This window comes from Podarcis cretensis, assembly GCF_951804945.1.
Source record: "Podarcis cretensis genome assembly, chromosome: 5".
NCBI lineage: Eukaryota > Metazoa > Chordata > Lepidosauria > Squamata > Lacertidae > Podarcis > Podarcis cretensis.
This window is the reverse complement of record NC_137174.1, coordinates 78,875,476-78,888,908: the sequence shown is the minus strand read 5'-3', so window position 1 is coordinate 78,888,908 and position 13,433 is coordinate 78,875,476. Positions and strand designations below refer to the sequence as shown.

Genomic DNA, 13,433 nt, shown 5'->3' with positions numbered 1-13,433 from the left:
GTTTAGATGAGGGCAAAGTTTACTTGACTGTAAACTCCTCACACAAACCAGCTCATTTTGTAAAGGGATAAACTTGAACTGAAATTTCTTTTTAAAGTTGAACTAGAACTAGTTCCTTTCAAAATAAACTTTCCAAGCTCTGATTTCATATTATTTGATTGAATCCAAACCATAAAACAATCTTGGGAAACGTAGCTTGTTATGGGTGCTGAAAGTTGTTAGGAGACCCCCATTCCTGTCACAGAGCTACAATTCCCAGGGCGGTTTAACTATCAACCCTTCTTGCACTCAGGGAAAGGGTGGTGCTCAGCAATCATTTCTGAAATTTTGCATCATGTACTGAATGTTACTGTTTGATAGATTTGTTAGTTTTTTTGTTTTATTTATACACTATTGTGCTTTTGGTATGGTTATAATGATGACAATGGTTGCTGAAGAAGTGTGCATGCACATGAAAGCTCATACCAAGAACAAACTTAGTTGGTCTCTAAGGTGCTACTGGACAATTTATTTATTTATTTTTATTTCTACTGAAATGTTCATGTCATCATTTTGAGACATTTTGAGCTCAACTTTGCTACTGGGAAAAGAGGAAAACATTAAATGAAATCAAACCCAACCAAACTCTGTGAACTGTAGTTCTGGGAAGGGAATAGGGGCCTCCTAGCAACTCACAGCTGGCATTGTGGGTTAAACCACAGAGCCTAGGACTTGCTGATCAGAAGGTCAGTGGTTTGAATCCCCGCGATGGGGTGAGCTCCCATTTCTCGGTCCTAGCTCCTGCCAACCTAGCAGTTCGAAAGCACGTCAAAGTGCAAGTAGATAAATACCTTCCTCTGGCAGGAAGGTAAACGGCGTTTTCGTGCACTGCTCTGGTTCGCCAGAAGCGGCTTAGTCATGCTGGCCACATGATCCGGAAGCTGTACGCCAGCTCCCTCGGCCAATAAAGCGAGATGAGCGCCGCAACCCCAGAGTCATTCATGACTGGACCTAATGGTCAGAGGTCCCTTTACCTTTACTAGCAACTCCCAGCATCCTTAACAAACTACAGTTCCCAGGACCCTTTGAAGGAAAGTCATGACTGTGACAGTGATATAATTGTGCTTTATATGTATGGTGCAAGTGTGGCCACAGAATATAGGACGGGAGGATAGTTTATGGTCTAATCCAACTCTTTGTTTGATGCTGGAGGCTAAGAGCTTACAGCATCTGCAACCTGACTTTCCAGCATCTGTTTGAAGACCACTAGCGAGGGGCAACCCACCATCCCTTAGACCAGCCTTTCTCAACCTGTGGGTCCCCAGATGTTGTTGAACTACAACTCCCATCACCCTGAGCTAGAACTCAGGGATGATGGGAGTTGTAGTCCAACAAAATCTGGGGACCCACAGGTTGAGAACCGCTGCCTTAGACCCTTGGTTCCATTGATAAACTTCTCTCACTGCCAAGAAGTTTCTGCTAAATGCTCAGCTGGAATCTGCTGTAACTTAATCACATTATATATAAAATCCTGCCATCTGTGGCAGTAGAGAACAAGTCTTCTAGGTGAATGCCCTTCAAGTATTTAAAGTAATAATAATAATTTAATTATTTATACCCCGCCCATCTGGCTGGGATTCTCCAGCCAGTCTGGGCGGCTTCCAACAGGATATTAAAACACAAAAGAAGGTCAAACATTAAAAACTTCCCTAAACAGGGCTGCCTTCAGATGTCTTCTAAAAGTCAGATAGTTGTTTATTTCCTTGACACCCGACAGGAGGGTGTTCCACACGGTAGGCGCCACTACCAAGAAGGCCCTCTGTCTGGTTCCCTGTAACCTCACATCTCACAGTGAGGAAACTGCCAGAAGACCCTTGGAGCTGGACCTCAGTGATGATGGCGGTGGAGACGCTCCTTCAGGTATAATGGGACAAGGCCATTTAGGGCGTTAAAGGTCAGCACCAACCCTACTGTGTCGCCACCATTACCCCCCTCCCCTGATTTTATGAGAATTACTGTTTGGCTATTTTCCAACCATCTTGCAGACTGCTAACGTTTTGATAAAAACAGCTCCCTCTTTTAGCATTGATTTAAAAACAAAAAAGGAAAACCATTGGGGGATTACGCAGAGCTCAGCACTCGGCAACCTGAAAAACAAAAATCTAGAACCATGAAGTTCAATGGCTAATGACCTGCGTTAATCTATATGAACCTTACCCGGAGTATGTAAGAACTAACAGTTTAATAGTAAAAACAGTAACTGGGCTTCCAGATCAAGCAAAAGGACATGGCAAATTTGATTCATTTATCATTAAAGCTTCGTACGGGTCAGCCAGTGAGAAGCAGTGAACAAAGAAATACTGTTAAAGGCTCAGCCAGCTGCAGGTAGTGATCAGCCCTCTTTTATCAACAATTCTACCCACTGTCTACAGTTTAGCTGTAAATTACTTCACTCATTTAATGGTCCAACAGCCAGCTGTTTCTATTTAGGTTGTTGTTGCTGCTGCTGCTGCTGCTGTTGCTTTCAATTTATAAGTCAAGTCACATTTATTGAATTTAGCCTTGGGCTGTTACAACATGCCTTTATTTCACGAATCTTTTAATTCACCCGTTTTTAAAAGAATCCCTTTACCAGTGCAAGTAGGATCGCAGTAAAAACTGACAGCCATTATTTCTGCTTCTGAAGCAGTTTTGCTCTTTTCAGAACATCCGTAAAGGGAGACAGAAGCTACAGGTGGGAGATTGGATAAAGGAAGATACAAGTTATATATGGGCATTCGTTGCAAGAACTGGCATGCTGGGGTTTTTCGTGTCATTTTGGCAGATCCACGTCTTCATTTCCTCTCTGTCCTTATTCCACTTGAATCTTGGAAGACTTTTTAACTGCAAATTTTGCCAAGTTGGATTTTGATTCCTCGTGACTGGTCATATCATGGGAAGCATATATCTTATTATTCCTCCCAACAGGGCCATTATTTTATGAGGTGTCAAACAGCAGCAATACAGTCGTACCTTGGAAGTTGAACAGAATCCGTTCTGGAAGTCCGTTTGACTTCCAAAACTAAAGTGCGGCTTCTGATTGGCTGCAGGAAGCTCCTGCAGCCAATCAGAAGCCGCGGAAGCCCTGTTGGATGTTTGGCTTCCAAAAAAAGTTCGCAAACCGAAAAACTTATTTCCGGGTTTGCGGCGTTCAGGAGCCAAAACATTTGAGAACTAAGCTGTTTGAAAACCAAGATACGACTGCATATAGACACTGTCTTACGGATTTTGTAACATTCTACTGCGGTGGGCTTCATGTGTGGCATTGTTAAGACTTTCAGTTCTCAAATATTACTGCACTAAAGGGACAAAAAAACTCGGAAGAAAAAGCAGGAACGGGTTACAGTGGACACTCGGGTTGCAAACGTGATCCGTTCGGGATGCACGTTCGCAACCTGCAGTGTTTGCAACCCGCAGCGGTGCATCTGTGGGTTGCGATTCGGCTCTTCTGTACATGCGCAAAGCACGATTTAGTGCTTCTGCACATGCACAACCGCCGAAACCCAGAAGTAACCCATTCCGGTATTTCTGGGTTTTGGCGGTCCACAACTTGAAAAAACACAACCTGAAGCGTCTGTAACCCGAGGTATGGATGTACAAAATAACCAGCAGGCTTTTATTGGCATCCCTCTGAGCACTGATTCGATTCCCTGGCTAAACTTCAGATGTAGTAGTCATACTGCAGATTAGTATCTAACAACCCTTCTATATTTGTGTCACAAGATCTATTACATGTGCATGCGCATATTGGGCACTGCAATGTTGCACAGGGGTCTTCTCATCACACAGCTGCCAGATATGATCTGAAATCCAGAAAACTGCCAGTAAAATTGGGGCTGGGTCCCACTGCAAAAAGAAATCCAAAATCCAAGCCATTCCATAGATGGCAATGGGAATGTGACACGTGACGCGTGGCTGATAATACGCACATATGAAATCCTGAACAATATCTGTACAAGGCATTTGAGCAACTTAGCATTCAGCATCAGAGCTGACTGGAGTCATGGTTTTTAACCTATCAAGCAGCCAAATCAAATCATAGCCACATAGGTATGGATTATGGCTGAATTTAAAAATGGCTGTCTCTAATATGAGATACTACAATACCAACATTCACAAGCCCAAAAACAAAACAGAACATTCGCTGGCCTTTTAGGTATTCCTTGCTAAAATGGAGCACTTTAAACTCAAAAAATCAGCTCTGTGAAACAGTGCCAACAAAATACGAATGCATTGTAAGGTCATTACAGTAGCAAAATGTGCTGCTCCTTGTAGCTTGGAATGAATTGATTAAATAATTAGTCCTGGAATATGTTAATGACAAAAAGGGCAAATAAATATATTGTAATAATTTAATGTGCCAAATAGACTTTTTAGCATAAACTGTCTTTTTTTTTAACTATACAAAATTAATTTCCTTCTTTACAGTTTGCATCTTATTAACTATGTTGTTTCAACAGACGTCTGTGTTGTAACCAACCTCACAGCTGTGTTTGGCTATCTTTCTAGTGGGTCTGTGAAATGCTTTTTGTGTATAAAAAAAGAGTGACTTGAAATCAGTTTTTTGGATAATACTCTGTAATCATCTGTATTTTGTATCCCGAAGCTCCAAAAGAGCTGAACAAAAGACGATGTAAGCAGATACTCATTTTTCAATTGTTCTTGCCATAACACATTTATGGGTCTGAAACTCTTTTAATGAAGCACAAAGGATGTCGCCAGTAGAGAAGGACTAGTAAAAGAAATGTGTGTTTACAATAAGTGAATTAAATGTGCAAAGTGAATGTCTGAACACGCCTACTCATCAACAACAAAAATTGCATATCTGTATCCACATAGATAAATAAATCACTACAGTGGTACCTCGGGATGCGAACGGGATCCATTCCGGAGCCCTGTTCGTATCCAGAAGCAAACATAACTAGCGACAGCACGTCTGCATACGCACACATCGCTTTTCGCTGCTTCTGCACATGTGTGTGATGTCATTTTGAGCGTCTGCGCATGCACGAGTGGCAAAACCTGGAAGTGACGCGCTCCATTACTTCCTGGTTGCCGCAGAGCACATCTCGAACGCACTCAACATGAAGCATATTCAACCCGAAGTGTGACTGTACATGTATGAGAAGTAAATTAAGAGCAATGATAAGCTTTTGTTGGCTGCAGACTCATATGTGAATGATCTACACATCGGAAGCACATAATTTCCAACTCAGGATCTTTCTTTGTTGGGTTTGATTAACATGCAACACTGCAGTCTGTGCATGCTCGTTCTTGGGTAATGATCAAAATCCCTGCTCCCAGATAAGGTGTTAGTGTTGTTGAGGTGTTCAGTTATGTTGCCTCCAGATAGCTTAGTAAGATGCATGGTTATCCTTATTTGTGAGAATGTCCAGATTCATTGGCCCACACAATGCCTTTCGACGCAGGGACCACAAAAAAATATTGATTACGAAAGGGACTTCAAAATGCCAAGCCAGGGATCGCCTGGTAAGCAATGCAAAGTTCTCTTATTATTGCTTTGCAGCTAGAATTTGTAAAACTTGCTCAGCATTTGATAGCATCAATTCATTGTACTCAGCAGTGCAGTAACTCAGGTATATCATCAGATTATTCAAAAGTTCACACACACTAGGTTTTTTTTTTATTTTTATGGAACATTAAATACTGTCCTGGAACTTTATACGCTTGCCTTTATGTTACTCACGTAGTAATTTTTTAGCTGACATATATCAATGTGCTATATTCCAAAGCTGTCCAAAAGGGTTTGTTCTGGAACATGGTCCTAACAAAAGCTCCAACCCAATTAGGGGCTTTTGTGAAGTTCATGGAGTTACACATAGCCTAAGCTGTTATTCTAGCCTTTGTTTATTTTGGGGATCACCCATGAATGTGATGAACGCCTGTTCTACCACACTATACATACAAATAGCACATGCCCTACAGCAGGGGCAGCCAACATGGTGCCTTCCTTATGTTGATGGGCTGCAACTCCCATCATCCTTGACCACTAGGCTGCATTGGCTGGAGCTGAGAGGCCAACATTAGCACTTTGCCTACCCCTTACCCTAGAGATCCTTTGTCCCTGGATGGGCTAGACAGTGGTACCTCGGGTTAAGTACTTAATTCATTCCGGAGGTCCGTTCTTAACCTGAAACTGTTCTTAACCTGAAGCATCACTTTAGCTAATGGGCCTCCCGCTGCCGCTGCACCACTGGAGCACAATTTCTGTTCTCATCCTAAAGCAAAGTTCTTAACCCAAGGTACTATTTCTGGGTTAGCGGAGTCTGTAACCTGAAGCGTATGTAACCCGAGGTACCACTGTATCACAACGGAAAGGATGTCATCAACCTAGTCTTTCCACTGAACGAACAAATCTATAGTTCTGAGCACCGTGCAAATTTTGTTAGGGTCCGGTTTAGCTTTGTGCTTTGGGATGGGAGAGGGCATGCAGAGGAGATCATTATGATTTCTACAGTGCTATTAATATACATGGTGCTTTACAGAAAGCAGGTTTGACAGGTCCCTGCCCCAAGAGGCTTCCGATCCAAATATATATACACAGGGAAGAAACAGAGGAAGGGGAAAGCAATGGCAGAAGGGGGGACAAGACAGTTTTAACTTTTCACACGGACAAAAAAAAATTACAAGGAACTAAATGTCCTAGAATTATTCATAGTTATTTATTTATGCCTTTTAAAATATAACTAAGGACAATGCACACGTTTTGCTATATATGAATCAGAAGACGGTCATGATTTCTTGGGAGATTTTAGAACAATGGGGCTGGGAGAGACCTAGTGTGGGATCACTTTTAGTTTTGTTTACTGTATTTTAAACCTGTTTGTTGTATTTGTACTATATTTTTGCTATAAGTTGTCATGAAACCATTCTCGGTAAAAGTAATGAATAAAGGAAGAATAACAATTATTACTACTTTTCGTGGTTACGGCGAGGCCATGTACAAACCACACATTTTTATTTTTTAAAGGAATTGATTGAACAAATTTAATTAAGCTGAAGAATATATTGCCAGGTTCAGATCCTAAAGCATGGGCCAAAGCGCTGTATGAATTTCTTGAATACTATGCAGAAGAATACATTGCATTCTCTTTTAGAATTCACTCACACACAAAAATCCTTCTCATCCGAACAGTTACGCCACAACACTGCTCAATGCAGATGTTAGTTCTCAGCTAGAAGGATCAACTGTTCCCTTCTGTAAAGGCAGGGTCTTGTTGAGAGGTGAAAGTATACAATTTAACAGGCATCAACAGGAGACAGCTAAAATAATCGCTTTTATCAGCTACATAACTGCAGTGGCAGCCCTAGACTTACAGAGTCTAATGCTAGGGCTTTGATTTGGCGTGGCTTCACACTATAAGGTGGTCTGAAATTGCTTCACCTATGCGCATTATTCTTGTTCTCATCTGCTCAAAGTACGATGCTGAAAAGCCATGGCTCTCTGAATCTCCTCTCTTCTGCTCCTACTGCTGAAATTTGGACCTGCAACCATGTCAAACTACCATCTTGCAGGAGAACAAAACCCTATTATAAACATTTTCAACGGAAAGGAGCTGAAAGGAGACAAAAATGTGAGAGACACAATCTATATTACCCTCTGAGAAAGAGAGAGAGAGAGAGAGAGTTGAGTGGGTGCGTACAGCTAATCTACACTGAGGAATGTGTCCCTCAACATGTTTTGAATACTCGCCAGGTCCAAAATTCAGTCCCTGACATCTTCAGCCAAAAGGATCTGTTTGAGACTTTACAGGACCATTGCCAGTTAACACTGGTCTCCAGATGAACTAATAGTTCCAACCTGGTATTTAATTCTATTTATAATAAATTTTATAGGCCATTTTTCTTCTCCAGCTTGAGTTGATCCTAGTTCTTCATTGCCTGCATGCATCAGAGCTCCCACACAGGAAGAGCAACTGGCTATACCAAGGAACACAGCATCATCACTGGCCAGACATCCATAGCATTGCTGCGGACGTACAGCTACAATGGCAAAGACTTCCGCACAACTTGTAATTCTGCCCAATTAGGGCTACAGGTCACATGGAAAATATCCATCCCTGTAGACAGTTCGGTTGTTTGTGCTGATGCTGGAGGTCCACTACAAGGTCCAACTGTGCTTTCTGCTCAGGTGCTGTTCTGCACTGGAGTTTCAATGTCTGGAATGGGTTTCTGTCATTGCCATCATTGCAAGCGTATGTCAATTGCTTGTCCCCACAGAACCCCACACTGACCACTTGCCCCCTGCCCAACCTGTTTCCTTTTCATAAAATAACTCTCTCGTACACACGCTCGTCTTTTAGATGCACTTCTTTCTGTCATTGTAGATGACAGGAAGATAACTAATGTGCTGGGAATAGCTAACATCTGAGCCCATCACCATGACCCTTGTAATAGACAACTCAGGTCATTTGCAAACTTTAATGTCTTGGGAGATTTAGATTCTGATGGCGTTTTCAATTTTTACCTCCAACACCATGGGCTATCAGACAATTAGCCTCATTCACATATATTTTGTCTCTGCAACAACAGTAAAAACCCCAAACCTAGCCTTGGAAGCAAAAAACATGCCTGGAAATTCATAGTGCCCCCTCTTAATAACAGCTGCGAGAATTATTCAAAAAAGCCCGCAGCAAAACTTAGAAAGAATGCATGTGCTATCGTTCCTATTACAGGTAATTCAAAAAGCTGTCATTCTTTCGATTTCCCAATAACCAGGGAACAATTGGCACTCCTTCAAGAAAGGAGATATTGGATACCTGAGTGAGCACTGGAACGAAGAAATGAGAAAATAATAGCATTTAGCATTTGCATAGTACACTTAAGTATTTGAAGTATGCCTTCACACGAATAATCATAATCTCAGCAATCTTTTATAAGGCAGTCTAGTATTCTTATCCTTGTAAAGCAAGGATAGGAAAACAAGAGGCCCTCCAATTGTGGTTGGACTCCAACTCCCATCAGCCCCCCATCCCAGCCAGCCCAATCAATGGTCAAGGATGATGGGGGCTGTGGTCCACTAGCAATATCTGGGGGCCACAGGCTCCCCATTCCTGTCTTAAGAGAAATTCAAGGCTGAGAAAACAGCAGTTTCCTTGAGGCCACTGCTGAAGTAAATTTGAACTGGGTTCTTCCTGCCTTTCAATCAGAACTACATCCTGGTAATTTCTGAACTTGCGGGAATGGTGCTAGTATTAAATATTTAATAATAATAATAATAATAATAATAATAATAATAATAATAATAATAATAATCCCTTCCTAAAGTCTTGGAAATTAAAGTGGTTTTTGAATGGGATTTTGACAAAAGAAAAGTTTTAACAATAAAAAACACACAATTCTGCAAACTTCACAATGTTGTAGGAGTCTACTGATTTATTTCTTTATTTAAGCCAGAATCCAAAGAATTGTACAACTAATTGTACACATCCAAGGCTTTTGGCTCATGTTTTTCTACAAGCACTTACCAATACTCTTTTCTGATCTCTTTTTGGAGGTCTGCTATTCAAAAATAAAAATCCCACTGGACCCAGTGGATTTGCCAAAAGCAGCTCTTTAAAGAGACTATTTTTATTTAATGTATAATATGCTTTGGATGCCATGGGGGTAATGAGAACATTGTATACTTCAGCATCACCAGAATGTAACCAACTGGCACCAATCCAACACAGAGTTGTAAGTGTGCTTGAAGCTTGCTTAACCCTTTGTTGGATTATGGTCCTGGTTTTTGTTTTGGGTTTTATTTTAAATTTTTTTTTTGGGGGGGGGGTTATGACTGGGTTGTAAAACAAACTCCGACCAGATGTCTGGAAATGCACATCTGTTAGGAATTGTGCAATAAAGCCAACTTTCTGAACCGAAAACATATTGCTTCAATAACAACCAAAGGTTGCTACCTAACTATAAGTCACACACAGTATATTGCCAAAGTAAATTGAAAGCAGCAGCTATGTAGGAAACAGAACATCAGGGGACCAACAGGCGCTATCTCAGGCATGGTGTGGAAGAAAATCAGTGCTTCTGTGTCTGCAGGAAAAGCCAAGTAAATAACATTCATAGATGTAGGGCCATGGAAATATATATTCTTACACTGAACATGCTATAAAGCATATCTGTGCTCTGTATTTTTCAGTAATACAACACCCCGCCCCCGCAAAAAAAGCTAACTTTTATGGTAGCTTACTTAGTTCATTATACCCATTTCCGTTCACCCAGTAAAAATGACACAAGATTTATAATTCACATTACACAGCCACATGTATAAGCCCTTAAGGTCCATGAAACATTTGGAGGAGCAAATTCACTGCTGGTACAAGTCAACAGTAGGCTACAAACCTCAACTCTCTCTTTTTTTGCACATTGCTATTTCTGTAGGAAATAATTTGTGCAAAATTGTTATTATGCACATTGTCTCGACTGTTCTATCTCACGCAAAGAAGGACAAAATAAATAAGCATTTTGGATTCTACTCCCCCCCCCCATGGAAACATAGGGGTGTTGGGCCCTTTTAAATTGCCAGCGATTTCAACAGGAGAGCAGAGCCTGTGTTTTCATATCCGCTACTTAAATCAAAGAGACTTAAGAATTCATATTGGTTTGGCTGAACGGCACCCTGGAATTTTAACAGAAAATTTCAAAAACTGAAAGTTTCAAAAGCTATTAAGGCTGCAATCTTACGCACACTTGCCTGGGACAAGCACCATTGAACACAATGGCATATGGGTAAATATGCCTAAGGAGGTCCTAAAATAACACAATTTCTATATAATTTAATGAGATTTTACCCCCAGGAACCTTGTGTCTAGAATTGGAGCCTGTTTCATTTATTTCAATAGGGCAGCTTTAGGCACAGACTAAAATCAACAGGATTTAATGGTACTGAAACTTTAACTAGATAGTGCCCCGCATAAGCAGCCATACGAATGAAACAAAACTTTAAAAGCTGTCCCCATGACCAATTATTTATGCTTTATCTGCATTTAGGTCCAGAAAAGCTTTCAGTTGTGTACCCTTTTTCTTGCCCAGTGTAAGCATTTTTTCAAATTTTCAAACACACACACACACACACACACACAAATAAAATAAAATAAAATAAGAAGAGAACGTCAAACTTGGAGACCAAAATCAATTCTATGTTATTCTGATTTATAAAATACAGTGGTACCTCGGGTTAAGAACTTAATTCGTTCTGGAGGTCCGTTCTTAACCTGAAACTGTTCTTAACCTGAGGTACCATTTTAGCTAATAGGTCTCCCGCTGCCTCGTGATTGCTGTTTTCATCCAGAAGCAAAGTTCTTAACCCGAGGTACTATTTCTGGGTTAGCGGAGTCTGTAACCTGAAGCATCTGTAACCTGAAGCATCTGTAACCTGAGGTACCACTGTAGTTAAGTTTTCCTGAAGTACCCCAACTGAGAAACGCTAGAGAAATTAAATCTTTCCATGCTGCAAATTAACTGTCTATTTTAATATTCTTTTTTAAAAAGCCTTAATTCTAATTTTATTTCATAACAAAAATGGCAATGCCAATAGGATAGCTGACAAAGCACTGACTTTAGAGGAAATCCGCAGCAGCCCCATCCATGGCCATCTTTGCTTTAAATTTCATGTTTTTAATTTAATTTATTTATTTAATAAGGTTTGTTTTACCTACTTGATTGTATGTACACTTGGTTGTATGTTCACTTGGTTGTATGTACACGGAAACTTTGCGCAGAAAAACAACAACGCAATGCAGCTTTATGAAGTCGGAACAACTAATTTTAAACCAAACACTCATTAGAAAACAAACAACAAGCATTCAATGTCAAATAAATGCATTAAATAAAAAGATATTGCAGATGTGGTGGTGCCGTGACTTCAATTTGTCTGCTGATGAATATGTAAAAGTTGTTCAAATAAATCAGCACTTAATAATAATAATTGTTTGTTTGTACCCCGCCCATCTGGCTGGGTTTCCCCAGCCACTCTGGGTGGCTTCCATAGAAACCAAAAATACACTAAAATATTACACATTAAAAACTTCCCTGAACAGGGAACTTAATATTCTTTTAACTCAAGGCTTATTTAAGTTCTTCCAACCAGTTCTTCCAACCAGCCAGCTTCATCCCTTACCTTTGACAGGGAGGACAAGGCTCCTTGCTCTGGTAAAAATCCAGAAGACAGCCATAACTCATGTCTTGACTCTCTTCAGTACAGCCAGCTGCAAAGGATGCCCAGGTCAGCAGCTTTTCCTTGGTCAGCCAGAGGATAGGCAGCAACAGCAGCAGCAAACTCAATAGAGGGGGCTCCTTGCACGCAGAAGGCTTGCCAAAGCATTCTTGGTTACTATGCACACTGATAAAAGCTATTTGTATGTTTACAGACAAATTGCAACCACCATTGCTTCTTCTACGCTTCTGCCTAAGCTCTTTGCTGTCCCGAAAGGTTGATGGCAGAAGCCTGCAAACCCACATTTCTTCTACACCGGCTGAACTCCCTTGAATAAGAGCAAATTGTGTTTAAATGAACAGCAAAGGCAATGCGCCGTATGCATGTAGCATTAGCACATCGGTCATGTATCAAGGGCACACATGGTACATGCTTTTAAACGTAAGCAGAACAGATGCCTTGTTTACAAGGGCAAATGCACCTTCCCCGGCCCATATTATGAATAATTTGGACCTAACATATATTGTTCCACAAGAGTCGCTTAAGGCAGTCTTCGGTTAGATTTGCAAAAAGTCAAAGGGTGGTGAAAACTATCTTGTAATACATACACACTACTCCGCAGAGTGTGCTATAAAACTCAAGTTATTTTTAAGTCTTGGGAATGACTGCTTAGGTCATAAGCATCAAAGCAGACCTGTGAGTCACTTCTGCATGGTCACCCTTAGCATGCAAAAATAACTTGTTTACGCTGATGTTATTTTATCCGCCTGACATTGCTGCTCAGCTAGGTGGTTAGCAAGGGCCTCTCCGAAAATAAATATAAATTATGAAGAAATGGGTCACTTTTTTATCCCCTTGGTCAACACGCGGAGAAGAAATATAGGTCACTAAGATCCAAGTATAGCTATCAAATCAATCTCTGTGCTTTTTCACACGCCTCACTTCCACTAAAACGCGAACAACAACAAAAATCCCAGTACTGTAGATGGCAGGCCAGAAGCAGCAGACAAACTGTGCTCATTACCATGCTATTTGTGTAATTTTGTGCCAAGACAACATGGCCGTTCTTAAGGGTGTTTTTGGAAAATATTAGCTGAGGTAGGTATAATTCCAAGCCATAGTTTAGTCGTGGGTAGGGCCTTCCAGTTGTTGTTGTTGTTGGCCTCCAACTCCCATCAACTCCCAGCCAGCATAGTCAAGGGTCAAGGATGATGGGAGTTGCAGTTCAACACTATCTGGAAGGCCA

The 13,433-nt window shown here is 40.9% G+C and overlaps 1 protein-coding gene across 26 annotated transcripts in view; it reads right to left on the bottom strand.

Moving 5' to 3' along the window:
• Positions 1 to 13,433, bottom strand: part of MBNL1 (muscleblind like splicing regulator 1) — a 172,974-nt gene that overhangs the window by 79,369 nt on the left and 80,172 nt on the right. Inside the window, exon 1 of one of the 26 annotated variants that reach the window (XM_079978087.1) lies at positions 12,152 to 12,245. The exons of the other annotated variants lie outside the window; for them this stretch is intronic. The gene's annotated coding sequence lies outside the window, so the exon portion shown is untranslated. Of the gene's footprint in view, positions 1 to 12,151; positions 12,246 to 13,433 lie in introns of those variants that run through there. 26 annotated transcript variants of the gene reach the window in all.